Here is a 14,922-nt window from a genome sequence, read left to right on the forward strand (position 1 = left end):
TAGAGAGCTAGCGACCTAAACGGTAGCCTTCAAGTTATTTCCTTTAAACTTAAATAGCCAAAAACTTACCACTTACGCACGCATAGGGAGGATAACTATTTAACAGTTATTTAACCTTTAACATGAACATTAATCAAACGTGATCATTTTTTCTGCGTACATGATACCATACAGCATCCATATCAAACTTTACATTAAACTTTCATATCAAGGCGGGGGCCTCAAACTAGTGTCCTGCGGGCCACATTTGGCCCGCGGGCCGCGTGTTTGAGACCACTGATTTAGAGTCTCCAATTGGCCCAAAACATGCAACTTCCAATGAACTACCTAATGATATATTTTTTATGAATTTAAGAGTTAAGTTTGCTCTTTTCACCCATGATTGCATAATGCAGCGTAGGTACGCACCTCCGTGTCAAGGTGAAGGTGACAAACGCACCCTCAAGGGCATCCAGCAGCGTGTTCCTTTTCAAACACATTGTTTTAAACACAAAAGACAGCCTTTTTGCATGCAGACCTCGGCGACCTCTTGAAGAGATGCAGTCATCCACTTCCAAGAATGCGAGCCTCCAATCAGGCCGAATGGCGAGCCGACCCAACTCTGCAGGAAGGGGGTGTTTCCTGAAAGGTCATGCTTGTTCCAGCCAGACCAAACACTGCCTAATTGCTTTGTTGTTTGTCGGACCGTGCCTGTTTTTGTGTTGCACTTTTCCTTTGTTTAGCATTCCCAAGTATATTACCTGCACCAGTGGCCCAAACGCTGGGGAGGATAGTGGAGGGAAGTCCGCGGAGCGGGACACAGAGGGAGGAAGCGAGAAAATATGAAGGCCTCCGTCTCTCCTTTTCCTCTCTCAGGCTAAAAATAGCCAAAGTAGGAAGGTGGTGATGGGAAGTGGGGGAGGGGGGACCTGGACGAACAAGGGTAATTGGCGAGAGACAAACAGCTGGGGAGAGAAGGTTCTTTGGGAGATGGCGGCCTGCCATGCAGCTGTGCTCTGTCCTTCAGGCCGTGGCTCCATCTTACGTTATTACATGGGATCATTCTTTCTTTCGCTCTCGCACTTAAACACGGAGCAGGAAGGAGAGTCGTGGGCCCCTGACAGCCCTGAAGAAGCAAAGAATGTGCAACGTGAGGCAAGAGAACAGCTGTAGAGCAGAACGGCTGGAGGCGGGGCAGAGGTTAGTCCATTCAAAGATGAGGTGCAGCTGAGGAGATTGGAGGGAAAACACGTTCAGAGAACCTTTCTGGAAGTGGAATCAACAAATGTACTCAATTTATTAAATCAAGTCCAGAACCTTTTGGCTGGGACTGTGAAGGCCCAACAGATGTTTGACTCAGCTGTTGCAGAACCGATCGGCTTGTGGCGAGCTGTGTCTCTTATTAAGGAGGCTCTCTGTGGCCGATACAACCTTGGGAACTTGGACAGATGAGAGGGGCTTAAACCAAGAGAGGACAAGGATCACGATTGAAATAGGATGAGGTCATTCTTGCGCCTCTAAAATGTGAATTTTTATTTGCTGCATGTTTTGCCTCTTGAGCCTCCAACGAGCTGTGTAGGACATTTGAGGTCACGGAACCGTATTTGGCAACTGAAACATAAACCTCACTTTAAGGCAGGAGAACATGTGAGTCTTCTCGCACAATCGGTCAATTGTGCTAAAAATGTAAACAACCAAACCTACATGGCCCTGCTTTGAAATCCATCCGTCTGGGAAATGTCACAAAGCCGTTTCTAAAGCCTTGGGACTCCAGCAAACCACAGTGAGAGCCATTATCCACTAATGGGGAAAACATGGAACATTAATGAACCTTCCCAGGAGTGGCCGGACGACTAAAATGACCCCAAGAATGCAGCAACGACTCATCCAAGAGGTCACAAAAGACCCCACAACTACAAATTAAGAGCTGGAGGCTTCACTTGCCTCAGTTAAGTTCAGTGTTCATGACTCCATCATAAGAAAGACACGGCCTGCATGGCAGAGTTCCGAGATGAAAACATTAGGGCTCATCTAAATTTAGCTAAAAAACATCTTGATGATCCCCAAGACTTTTGGCAAAATACTGTGTGGTCTAACGAGACAGTGGGAGGTGTGTGTCCCATTTCATCTGGCATAAAAGTACTGTATTTTGCGTACTATAAAGCGAGCTTAAAAGCTTCTAATTTTCTCAAAAATCACCTGACTCCGAGACTGACTCCGACAATGATGAGAGGAAACCTGGATCAGATTCAGCAGATGAGGATTTTAATGGATTTGTGGAAGAAGATTAATGAAAAACACAGTGAATTTATTGCCAAAAAGTTTAATAAACATACTGTTTTGCTTCTTGTGTGCCTTATGATACGGAATGATACGGAAAATACGGTAATGTTGCATTTCAGAAAAAAGCACACCATACCAACAGTAAAATATGGTGGCGGTAGTGCGATGGTCTGGGTCTGTTTTGCCGCTTGCTGTGATAAATGGAACCATGAATCCTGATGCAGAATATCCGGCCATCTGTTTGTGACCTCAAGCTGAAACCAACTTGGGTTCTGCAGCAGGACAATGATCCAAAACACACCAGCCTAGTCCCAGAAAAACTAAATGAAGACCTTGGAGTGGCCTAGTCAGAGTCCTGACCTGAATCCTATTGACCTATGACCTTAAAAAGGAAAGAGGCGTTTCATGCTGGAAAATACTCCAATGTGGCTGAATGACAACAATTCTGCAAAGATGTAAGAGACTCATTACTCGTTATCGCAAACGACTGATTGTTGCTGCTAAGGGTGGCCCAACCAGTTATGAGGTTTCGCTTTTTCACACAGGGTCATGTAGGTTTGGAATTTTTTCTCCTTAAAAAGTTCAATTTAAAAACTGCATTTTGTGTTCCTATGTGTTGTCATTGACTAATATTTACATTTGTTTTGATTGAAACATCTAAGTGACACACTTGCAAAAAAAAAACTATAGTGTATTTATATACTGTATTTATCAGTTATTTTCAGGGAATATACTGTTCTTCAAGCTGAACACTGCATACTGTAAGTTTCTAGTCTATAGTATTATGGCTTAAGATGCTATGGTAAAATTAATACTGCAATATGATGGACGTCATCTCACTTTTGTCAGTTTTTTAAATTGTTTTCTTTGTTTGAATTGACTGCATGTGTTGCTCTTGGCATTCTAACATTAAGACCACGGAGGCCCACTTCTTGTAAAGTCCCCTCCTTCTTGCAGCTGAAAAACCACACTCTGTGGTTGGACAGCATTTGACGTGTACGAATGTTTGTGAGACCACCTTTCCCACCTGTGCTGTCTTTTCTTGTAACCATAATATTCTGAACACTCGACACCAATGCCTGCTTGCTGATTTCTTTTTTTTTTACTTTGAATTTTAATTTAGCATGTCAGAGACAGCTATAGACCACCCCCTAGATAAAATGGTAATTAAGACAATTTATTGTCACAGTAACCACTATATAATGAGCCTAAACCACAAAAAAACATATTTCAATGATATGACAGATACGAATGTGTGCAACTATCCTACACTGCAAACAGTAACAGAAGTCTTGCAAGATTTAATGAGCATACATTTTTGCGGAATATTTCAAATTGTATTACTTCAGGTGGTTTGACTAAAACTCATAGTATGACTCATGTTACATTGAAACAATTTACAAGGATTTGATATATATATAAAAAATAATGCACTGTAATTATATTCATGAAAATGTTTGCCTTATGCCAAATTGTCACATTTTGTTTCTTATCTGCTCCCTGTCTCTGCTGCATGTAGGTCACGAGGTGGACCACAAAGAGGTCGACAGGTGTCTCCACCGCTGCAAGGTTTTCACACTGACACACAAGCACCTGAACAGAGGTAACACTTGGCACACCCACACTAAGCACGATGTGCCAGACCATGGATGCGTTACACAACCTGGGGGTGGATACCGCAACACACATCCACCCACCCGTAAACGTGACATGTTTGCCTAACACGGCCTGCTTCGTGTCACCCACGGTGGAATAAAACAACACGAGTCAAAAATGTCAAACCTGCGCTTTGATTTGTCTGCCATCCTGCTAATTTGTCACGATGCTCGCGTTACGACAAAAGGCCGTGCGGGTGTCTGATCTGGAGATGTCAATCATGCAGGAAACCACAGACTTACAGTACATCCAAAGAGCACGTATTACTCATATTATTACTCTCGCACGCACACACGCCCTCCCTTTCTCAGGCTCATCCAATCAACCGGGATGCATTCATCGTCTTCCAGAAATTGGGATATTTTTAACGCTTCAAAAATGTGCATAATAATAAAACATAATGGTCGAGCGTTGCTAGTGGAACCACAACAAAGTGTCTCCGTAGCCTCGGGCTGCCGACCCCTGGTATATACTAAGTACTTCCATGAGGGATTAACAGTTCAAGAAAAAATTCTGATGTGAGTGGGCGCTGCCGAAATAAAAAACAGGACAATTTTTGTCAAAACTTGCTAACAAACAAACCAAAATCAACAGTCAAGAGATTAGAACCGTAACTTTTCTTTTTTACACTTGATGTGAATCTTGAATGGCATCATTGCCATCTGGGGGTTTCCTGCTTTACTTGCCAAGTACTTTCATTTTGGCTGAAACCGAAGAACAGAAAAGACATACTCATTTGTTATTGTGGGGCTGTGGAACATTTTATTCTAATCATACGACCAAGCAAGAATAGAAAAATAGCATAGCATAGCATAGCATAGCATAGCATAGCATAGCATAGCATAGCATAGCATAGCATAGCATAGCATAGCATAGCATAGCATAGCATAGCATAGCATAGCATAGCTAGCATAGTCACCAAAGTTGTTGTTTTTTGAAGAGTACTTCTAACTGCGATCCTTTCGAATAAACAGATCTCATTTGTGACTTTTTCTACCTCAAAGCAAGAACCTTAAAGGGAACCTATTATGCGTTTACCACTTTTATGACTTATAAATGTACTTAGAATGTTGTATTCTTCTTTCAAATGAGGTTTGCGCATTTGGAAGTGAGCCCTGAAAGAAGTTTGGGATGACTTGAAACGCTTGGTTTCAGTAGGTGTGGTAAAACTGTTCCTTTGTGATGTCACAGAGGGACAGACTTCCTTATATGGGCATGGCTGTAAGCAAGGCATTTAATCCGTCCATGGCATTTCACACTGGACTGTTTTGTGAACGCCTTTCCAACGTTACTTGGTTGTGTGGAAGAGTCAGAAGAGCAAGCAGTAAATAACAACTTATCAGTATGCTAACTGCGTGGCATTATCGAGTGTGCATACAGGTAGCGGGGTTGCTAATAGTGGTTTTCCACCACCATTAAAGACGCTACCAGAGTTTTCTAAACACTGGTAGTCCCGCAAAACACATTAGACGTCACGGATGCTGTTGAGAACCTAATGCTAACATGCTAAGCTACTTACCATTGAGAGACATCTTGAGGTAACCTCTTTTCTTGAGAAACTTCGGACTGTCCAGTCTCTTCTTCCGGATTAGATTCGGGATCCAACACACATGGCTGTATGATAAAAGCGGACATTTTAAAAAGTGTTTATTATCAACTGCTGTATCATTTATTAACCCCATAAAGTTGGGTTCGCAGCTAGCTGCACAAACCGGGACGTCCTTTAAGCACAGCGAAGTGAGTGGAATACATTAAAACAGACGGTTTTCCCGGGAAGCACGGAATCCAAACAAATACAGCTGAATAGGTGCAGATTCTGGAAGAACTAGAAATCTCCCTGTGCTGGTTATGGTGTGTAGATCAATACAAAGGACTGAAAAACGAGTCCCACTACTGAAACTTTGACATAAGATCATTACACCGCTCATTGTTAAGTCCTATCAAAATAAAAGTCCCACGCTTCGTCTTACATGAGGTCACTGTAAAAACAGACAGATCCTCAAGTATGTAGTTATTCTTTCAAGCCCTTATTTACTCTCCTCCGACTGTGAGAGAAAACCAACGAGACCTCTCCGCAGGACACTTTTTGGATCTTTTATTTTTGTAACTTTTTCTCTCTCTCTATGTGGCACTTTTACCTCGAAATGTCAAGCTGTTGATCAGCGTGCTTCTTTTCACGCATACTTAGCACATGTTTAGCACAATTGTATGACACCTTACAACTGCTTATTAATACTACACTTTATTCCTTGGATGTGTTTGGAGCTAAAACTGTGGAGACTGGGAACACCTCGGAAAAGTTCCCCCCTGAACCCTCCAGCATGGATAATGTCATCAGGGCCATTATGGAAACCACATGACTGGAGTGGCTAAAAAGTGAGTAAACTGCGGTGTGTTGTTGTGTGTGCGTTTGTGTATGTGGTGTATATTTAGGGCACCGGGAAAACATGAAGGAAGTGTTTGTTAGCTGGAAATGCCTTTTGGTAGCCATTATTTTCCAAGGGGAACGCTTCCTAACACACACACAGCCTTTTCCTTTTCCCAGTAAATAAGAAGGGAGGGCAGCAGAACAATGAGCGAGTCGGGAGGGAAGGGAATAAAAAGAGCAACATGCTGAGAAAAAAGTCAACATTATTTCATTCCCATGTTATTATTATTATTATCTAATGGAACGTTTCCATTAAGAGAATGAATGCCTGGAAAAAGTCAAGCCGGTCTGTCTCCGAACGCTCTTTATTAGGATCAGCATTTTTATCACTGAGACCATACTGACCAGAGTTGGGAAAATCACATTGGAACTCCGGTCATTAATCCATTCCAGAAGGTCCAGCTCAAACCGGACATTTTTTCCCAAAGGACATAACGTAAAACCAAAGAATCCCTTCCAGAAAATCCATTTTTGTAGCAGTTGTTTTTGTTTTACAAGCATAAAAAATTCTAAATGCATATAAAATTTGTTGGTTTCTTTTGTTTTTTTCCTGATTACGGAGTCGCCACCGCAGATTTTTTTTTATCTGCATCGAGATTTGGCCCTCTTTATATTCCGGATGCCCTTCCTGAGGAATACCGATGATGCAGCCGATGCTTAGACAAATGGAAAAGCTAAATGACCATTTAAGGTCGTTTACCTTCATTGAACTCCTTCCTGTTTTGCCATGAGTTATTTCTTCAATTCGATTGTTTTGTCCCCTCGATAAGATGATAAAGAAGGCGAGAAACACGACTAAATTTAAGAAATGACCAATGACAATACACAAAGGCGGTGTCGGTGATGATCTCGTTGCCACATCGTGTCTTTGGGAAGAGTTGTATCGGTTTACGCTAACTGAAGTTACGCTGTACTGTACATGAACTTTTAAATATGCTTTTTTTTTTTACCATTTTTAAACAACACCCCATAGTCACCTTTACACTCTTATTATTCTTTGTTTACACCACATTGTGCAACACTAATACGCAAGGATTGTAGCATATACTCGTAGCATATAGCAAGCTATCGAGCTAAACAGTTAGCTTCCAATTTATTTCTTCTGAACTTAAGAAAGTTTTGCAAAAGGAATGGGAAAGAAAGGCAGATTAGAAGATAAAAATGTACCACTTCCACATGAAATGGGAGGAGAACTTTTTTTCCACTCTATCATGTCGGACTGGATGCAGTGTGGTATCTAAGGGACTATAATGTTGGATGATGTAGCCCTCGAGATTCAACCCCCCCCAAAAAAAAAAAAAAATAAAGCGACTAGGTATAAATGGAAACTTTTGGAGACCACTCGTCCCAAGAGGTTGTCGTCAACAAAATAAAAGTATCGTGATTTTCTCAGTGATTTGAAGCATTAGCATGTGGCTACTTTCTCCCCCCCGACCGTCGATGTATGTCGAGTTTCATCAGCCTCGTGAGAAAGTGGTGTCCTCTGGAGGCCCGAGAGTGGAGGACCATCATGCGTTCTTCACACTGGGAGCCAAAACCACACGGCCGATTTAGCTCTAATGACATTTGGATGACTTGCATCAGGGGCATCCAAGGATCCAAATTCCGATTGGAGCGGGATCATCATCATCAACGGCGGCGCGGTGAGGAAAAAGGTCAATCGGTGATTCGCATCTTTAATGTGACGGGATCTTTTTTTTTTCTGTTTTGGCGCTTTAACTTCACACGTCCGGCTGTTTGGTTTGAAATAAAACTCTTGACCGTCTCATTCCTTCGCTCTCGCACTCGAACTCGAACTCCACGCTTGTTGTTACTGGAAGCAACAACTGACATTCCCGAGCCGGCGGGTAGGTGCCATCTCCAACAGTCATATTCCAAACTGGGATTAAAACAATAAAATCTCACATTTACATTTCTCACAGCGACCAGCGTGTAGGAGAGTCCGTGTCAGTCGGAACCACACGATTCCTAGGAAAAACTCCACGGACAGAAATCAGAGCTTTGGAAAAGCCCCCATGTTGTGATCGTACACCAGGAATACTCAACAGCGTGTGTGTGGGTGTTGTTCTTGATCCGGTACCCGGCCTCATCCAAAAACCCTTCCATGCCCGTGTCCTTGGGTGACCCCGGTAGCGGAGTGCTCACTTTGGTTCCACTGAGGCATCGGACAAAGGTGTTTTATGTACTAGTACATGACAAGGGAGTCAGGATTTAAATTGGAGGTGCACTAATCCTTACGAGAGACCCATCTTTCTTTTTTGCTGTGCATTCTAAAGATATACAAACAGATAAAAAAAGAGGCAGGCAGTCAATGCACTTATTGGAACACACATAAGCCTAAATGATCTGACACATTTGTAGGTTGAATAAAAGACAAATAAAGTAAAATAAAATAATTTTTTTTTTTATTTTGGAAAAGTCCATATAATGCCATTTTGCTTAGTTTCTTTATAAGACCATTGTTTTTGGTTTCTTTTCCAGTCGCTGCCATGAGTTGGACTGGTGAGCATGGCGCTTTTATTGTGGAAACATTTACCAAAACAAAGGAATCTTGGTAGCCATGATCCCGTAGCAGCTCCAAACGCCATCTTGTTACGGTTACCAACTTCACAGCTACTGGATCCGCATTGGAACCAAAGTCGAGCGGCCGAGCTCGCACCGCCAGAACTGATTTCATTTTTAATTTTTTAATTTATATGTACTTTTCCAAAATAATTGGTTTCTTTGCTTTATTTGCGTTTTATTGAACCTCCAAAATTTTGCCTGACCCCGTATTAAAGTATTTTCAATATCTCATCAAATATTTGTCATTAAAATACCTCCATCAAGGTTTTATGGTTTTATATACATACTGTGACCATGTAGTAACGGGTACATTCAATATAATATGTCATACTTACGGTATTTTGCCGTATTTTGGCCAATCTAAGCATTACCAGAACTGTCTTCCTGGCGGCATTCATTTATCATTTAGGTAAATGTGACAAAAAAAAACAAAATAAGAAATCATAAAGCAAGCAAAGATAGAAGAATATAATGAAGGTCATCACTAATACGGATCCGAGATGCTATTCCAGCTATCCCAGCAAACTTTGGAATAGTTTTCCAATCATATGGATTTCTACCACTTCCAGGTTAGATTCCAGACTTGGTTCATGTGATCTTGTGGTCATATCTGACGTCCCCCATCCTCGTCCACTGAGATTGCTGTTAGTCTATGATTCTTATTACATATGAAGACAAACGCGCTCTCATGAATCCATCGCCCGTGCAAAAGCGTTGGGTGTTTTCTTCGTTTCTTCTCGCTCTGCTGGGACACAACGCTGCCAAAAAAAGTGCTCACCTCGGGGAGGTTGCGGCAACCGGAGCCTCGCTTTTCTCCTCCGTGTAACCTCATGCACAGATGCAACGGTCGCTGCCAACCGCACCAGCGCAACCTTATCAGCAGGCAAAACAAGTGCTGCTTCGCACCGAGCCTGACAATTAACTGTCGTGCAACGACTGGATTTCTCTGATAACCTGAAATTTGTTCCTCCTGCGGACGCCTTCACACGCAACCTCGCTCCTGACACCAGCAGCCACAGAGATTTGCAGCTCAAATCTCATCCGCCATATTGTGCCTATGTCAGATATGCTATGATGATATGATACACGCCTTCTGTGTGTGTGTGTGTGTGTGTGTGTGTGTGTGTGTGTGTGTGTGTGTGAGAGGCCAGCACGGTTTCATCCCCTTTAAACACGCCACAATCCTGTGGTCACATGTTCTTCTAAAAGCCAACTGATGTCAACTGGCCAGCCTGTGTGTCCAATCAGAGGTCATTAGGTCAGTGATGGTTTGGGCGTTCATTGGAGGTGAAACACTGCCCTCTAGTGGCTGACTTGTAAAGTGCAGCTAATACACATTCAGAGCAGTCAAAGCTACAAAGGTCTGATACCCAACTCATTCAAATCATTAGTACATTTATTATAATGTAATAAAAAAAAGAATATGTCTGCATAATTACAAATATAATTACAAACATAATTACTTAAAGTCTCATTAAACTTTTTTAAAGAATAATTTACTGAAAAAAATCTACAAAAACTGAAGCAGAATTTAAGTGAAACTATTTTATTCTAGATTTATGACACAGAGGGTGAAATAATTCAAGGATGTATTTCTAAATAGTTTGGGTGATTGTAGCTCACAGCTAATAAACACAAAATGCAACATTTGTATTACGAAAAGAAGGGAAAAAAAATCCAAACCTACGTGGCCTACATATGAAAAGTTGATTACCCTCCTATGAAAACATCCATTTCCAAAGACCTTTGGCAAACATCTGGCGTAAAAGTAACACAACATTTCAGGAAACAACACCAATCCAACAGTAAAATATGGTGGTGGTAGTGTGATGGTCTGACCCTGTTTTGCTACTTCAGGACCAGAAAGACTTGCTGTGTGCACCGAAAAGGAGAACATCCGGCCATCTGTTGGTGACCTCAAGATGAAACCAACTTGGGTTCTTCAGCAGGACAATGATCACACCAGCAAGTCCACCTCTGAATGGCTGAAGACCAGACTTTGGAGTGGGGCCTAGTCCAAGCCCTGAACTGAATCCTATTAAAAAGGCCTCCAATTTGGCAGAATGACAACAATTCTGCAAAGACGGGTGGGCCAACATTGGTCCAGTGATCCCAAATGTTTGCTTGCAGTTGTTGCTGCTAAATGTGACCCAAGCAGATATTAGCTTTATGTTCATAAGTTCCATTTAAAAACTGCAGTTTGTGTTGTCATTGACTAATATTTGAATTTGTGTGATGATCTAAAACATTTCCGTGCGACAAACATGCAAAAAATTAAGAAATCACGATGGGCGGGGGGGGGGGGGGTGTATTGATTTGTACGAGTGTAGTCAAACACATGACAGAGGCCCCATTGCAATGTACAAGTGTTTATTTTTGATTTGCAAAACATCTGACAAAATAATATTACATAAAACATCAATTTATAATAGAAAAAGATATTTGAAAAAAAAAAGAGACAAAAGATAAAATTGCAATTACAATAAAATTTAGGTGATTTATTTTTTTTTTCCTAATAAGCGGAGCCAGGCCGGGCCTAAAACTCAGGCCTGTTATGGCAAATAAAATTCAATCAGCATGCGTGTTACGTCACGTGACATTTAAGTGCTTTTCGTTGGTTCAGGCGTTTCGTTTGAATGCGGCGGGATTTGGGTTGACAAAGTCGGCTTGGGATCCAACGCCAAAATTCCGAAAGTCAAAGTTCTAGTTAGTCCATCTCCTGTGAAGCTGCGGAACAAGTGGAGCCGGCGGCCCCCCGCAGTGAAACGGTCGTATGGCACGCGGCTCGGGATGGGGTGGGGGTGATGGGGCACGTCGCCATGGCAACAATGTTCCTCAGTATTCACTCATCATTTCATTCAGTGTTTACCTGAAGCAGTTTGACAGAAGTACATAAAAGAGTGATCTCTCTCTCCAATGAGTACCACTAACTTCCTAAAAGGGGGGGGGGGGGACACATTTGGGCCTCGCACCCACATCATGTAGTGTCGCAAACTCGGGTGTTAAACTCGAGTTAAAAGAAGCAGCATCTTGTGTACGGTGGAATTCCCTTCGCTGACCTGGGAACGACGGCGGCGAGGGCGGAGACTTTAGGGCAGGAGGATGGAATAACGAGGCAGGAAACAAATGGGACCGAGCCGGAAGTATGCGTATAGTACCGCGTGGAACTAACACACCCCTCGTTGCCCCCCCCTCCCCTCCTAAAGTCTTTCTGCCGACTGGACTCTGCTAAAGTCTCCTTCCAAATGTGTGGATGCATAGCGTCAACTTCTTGGAGTGTGTGCAGCCTCTTTCTAGAGGGGGGGGGGGGTATTCGTTGGGGGGGGACCCGCTGGTGCAGGCACACGATTTATAGGAAGGGGGTGGGCACTCCTTGTATTTTGTGCGTTTTGGGGGCAAAAAAGGCAATGCTAAGTATGCTAAGTATGCTAAGTATGCTAAGTATGCTAAGTATGAGAACTGCACAACAATAAAAGAAAAAGCGTATGAAGGACTTCATTAGCTGGACTCTCCCATCACGTGTGAGATATCTCTGAGGTAATCATTGAAGTATGACTCATTAGACAGCAATAAATACCAACATGAATACAAATATTACAAAAAAGTACAAACAGAAGCAAATACTAAAGCAAATAAAAGAGCTAAAAGAGGTAGTTTTTTTTGTTTGTTTTTTTAGGTAGACTATGGTGTACATCCGTCGTGGACGCTCCTCGTCTGAAGAACTACATGAGGTTGATTCCATTACAATCCCTGTCGTGAAGGCGGGAACGGGAACGGGAACGCGGAGCGGGAACGCGGAGCGGGACAGGATTTGTAATGGCAACAGTCATACCAAGGTAAAGCTTGCTGGTGATGGAGTACCGTGAGTACCATGAGTTGGATGTATACGGGTATAATACGGGTATAGTACGGGTATTACTGTGAGGTTGTCCGCGCCGAGTAGCATCTCGGCAAAAGACGGACGCGTCGCTGTGGGATTTACAAGGTCCAGTATTCCAACAACCACAATGCACCAGTTAATACGTCGAGGAAAAAAGGAGTTTTGAGCAGCTTGTTTTAGGGTAAAAAAAAATAAAAATAAAAACATAAAAGAGTGAAATCTTACTGTATGTACTGTATGATATGTACAACGTGTCTTAGTAATCCGTGTTACTTTTGGAATCCTCTTTGACCCTGTGTTGAGGGAAGACTCCCTGTGGCACTTACACTTCCCAGTAACCCCCCACTGGTATTCCTGGATCCGACATAAAGGGGGTGGGGGCACATATTGTAAAAAATTAGCAGGAAAAAAAAGCTCATTTGCAAGAATAAGGTTGAAATATGACAAAACATATTTTAAGGTCAGAAGGCTAAAGTTGTGATCATACGGGAAAAGGTCATATTTTGGGTTGTTATTTCTTCAAGAACAAAATTCCATGCTGTCTCCTTCAGAGATTCAATCTTGGAATTATGTCGACTTGATTAGGAACCCTTCAGCGATCGGAATAACATTTCCTGAAAATAAAGATGATTTTTTTTTTAATCTCCATAATGTTACATCGTGGTAATATTCCAACTTTCAACTTATTACAACTTATTCTTGTACTAAAAACTTTATCTTATCTTATCTTACTTTAATTTTTCTTAACATTCCAGCAAATAACGACTTTTTTCTCGAGCCCTTCACGTAACCTTTTACACATTTTCATTATGACATAATCATAATCATTTTACAACCTTTACACTTTATTCCCTCATGTTATTATTATACAAATGATGCTGTTTTTGTCCTTACTTTACTTCTATATTTACTATGTATATACATATATTCATATATATTTATTCACTTCCAGGGAGAGTCCATATGAATTAAAAAGCCATTTTCCATCTGTAGTCCCGTATCCTAATCCCATTTACTAGCAGCACAAATAAACGCGTACATGACAAGGTTACCACCAACGGTCTGTAGTCGACTTTTCTCATAATTTCATTTTTTTTGTTGCCAAAATGACTTTATTATTCTCACAGAATTCTTTGCGTGGCAATATGACTTTTTCCTCGTCAGATCACAACCGTATTGCTAATCGTCTTTACGGGCTTTTTTCTTGCAAATGTGCTACTTTATTCTCGTGATGGTTTCACTTTGACTCGTGTAGAGTACGTCTTGGCCCCCACCCCGACCGTACTCCTCCGTACAGACCAACCGTGCACCTCAGTCTTTAGAGACAACAGAACCATACTCATACCTACGTACGTACGCACGCAAGTACTGTATGTACGTATGTAGAGATGGGTGACTTCCTACATACGTACGTACGGAAGTACTGTATGTACGCATGTACAAATGGGTGACTTCCTACATACGTCCTTACGAAGTACCATATGTACGTATGTAGAAATAGGTGACCTTCCACATACGTAAGTACAGAGGTACTGTATGTACGTATGTAGAAATGGGTGACTTCCTACATATGCACGTACATAAGTACCGTATGTACGTATGTAGAAGAGGGTGACTTCCTACATACATACGTACGGAAGTACATATGTACGTATGTAGAAATGGGTGACCTTCTACATACGTAAGTAGAGAAGTACCATATGTACATATATAGAAATGTGTGACTTCCTACATATGTACGTACAGAAGTACAATATGTACGTATGTAGAAATGTGTGACTTCCTACATACGTACGTACAGAAGTACCGTATGTACGTATGTAGAAATGTGTGACTTCCTACATACGTACATACAGAAGTACCGTATGTACATACGTATATAGAAATGTGTGACTTCCTACATACGTACGTACAGAAGTACCGTATGTACGTATATAGAAATGTGTGACTTCCTACATACGTACATACAGAAGTACCGTATGTACGTATGTAGAAATGTGTGACTTCCTACATACGTACGTACAGAAGTACCGTATGTACGTATATAGAAATGTGTGACTTCCTACATACGTACGTACAGAAGTACCGTATGTATGTAGAAATGTGTGACTTCCTACATACGTACGTACAG

This window comes from Doryrhamphus excisus, linkage group LG18 (assembly GCF_037039965.1).
Source record: "Doryrhamphus excisus strain RoL-2023G ecotype Guam linkage group LG18, RoL_Dexc_Guam_v1.1, whole genome shotgun sequence".
Taxonomy (NCBI): Eukaryota; Metazoa; Chordata; class Actinopteri; order Syngnathiformes; family Syngnathidae; genus Doryrhamphus; species Doryrhamphus excisus.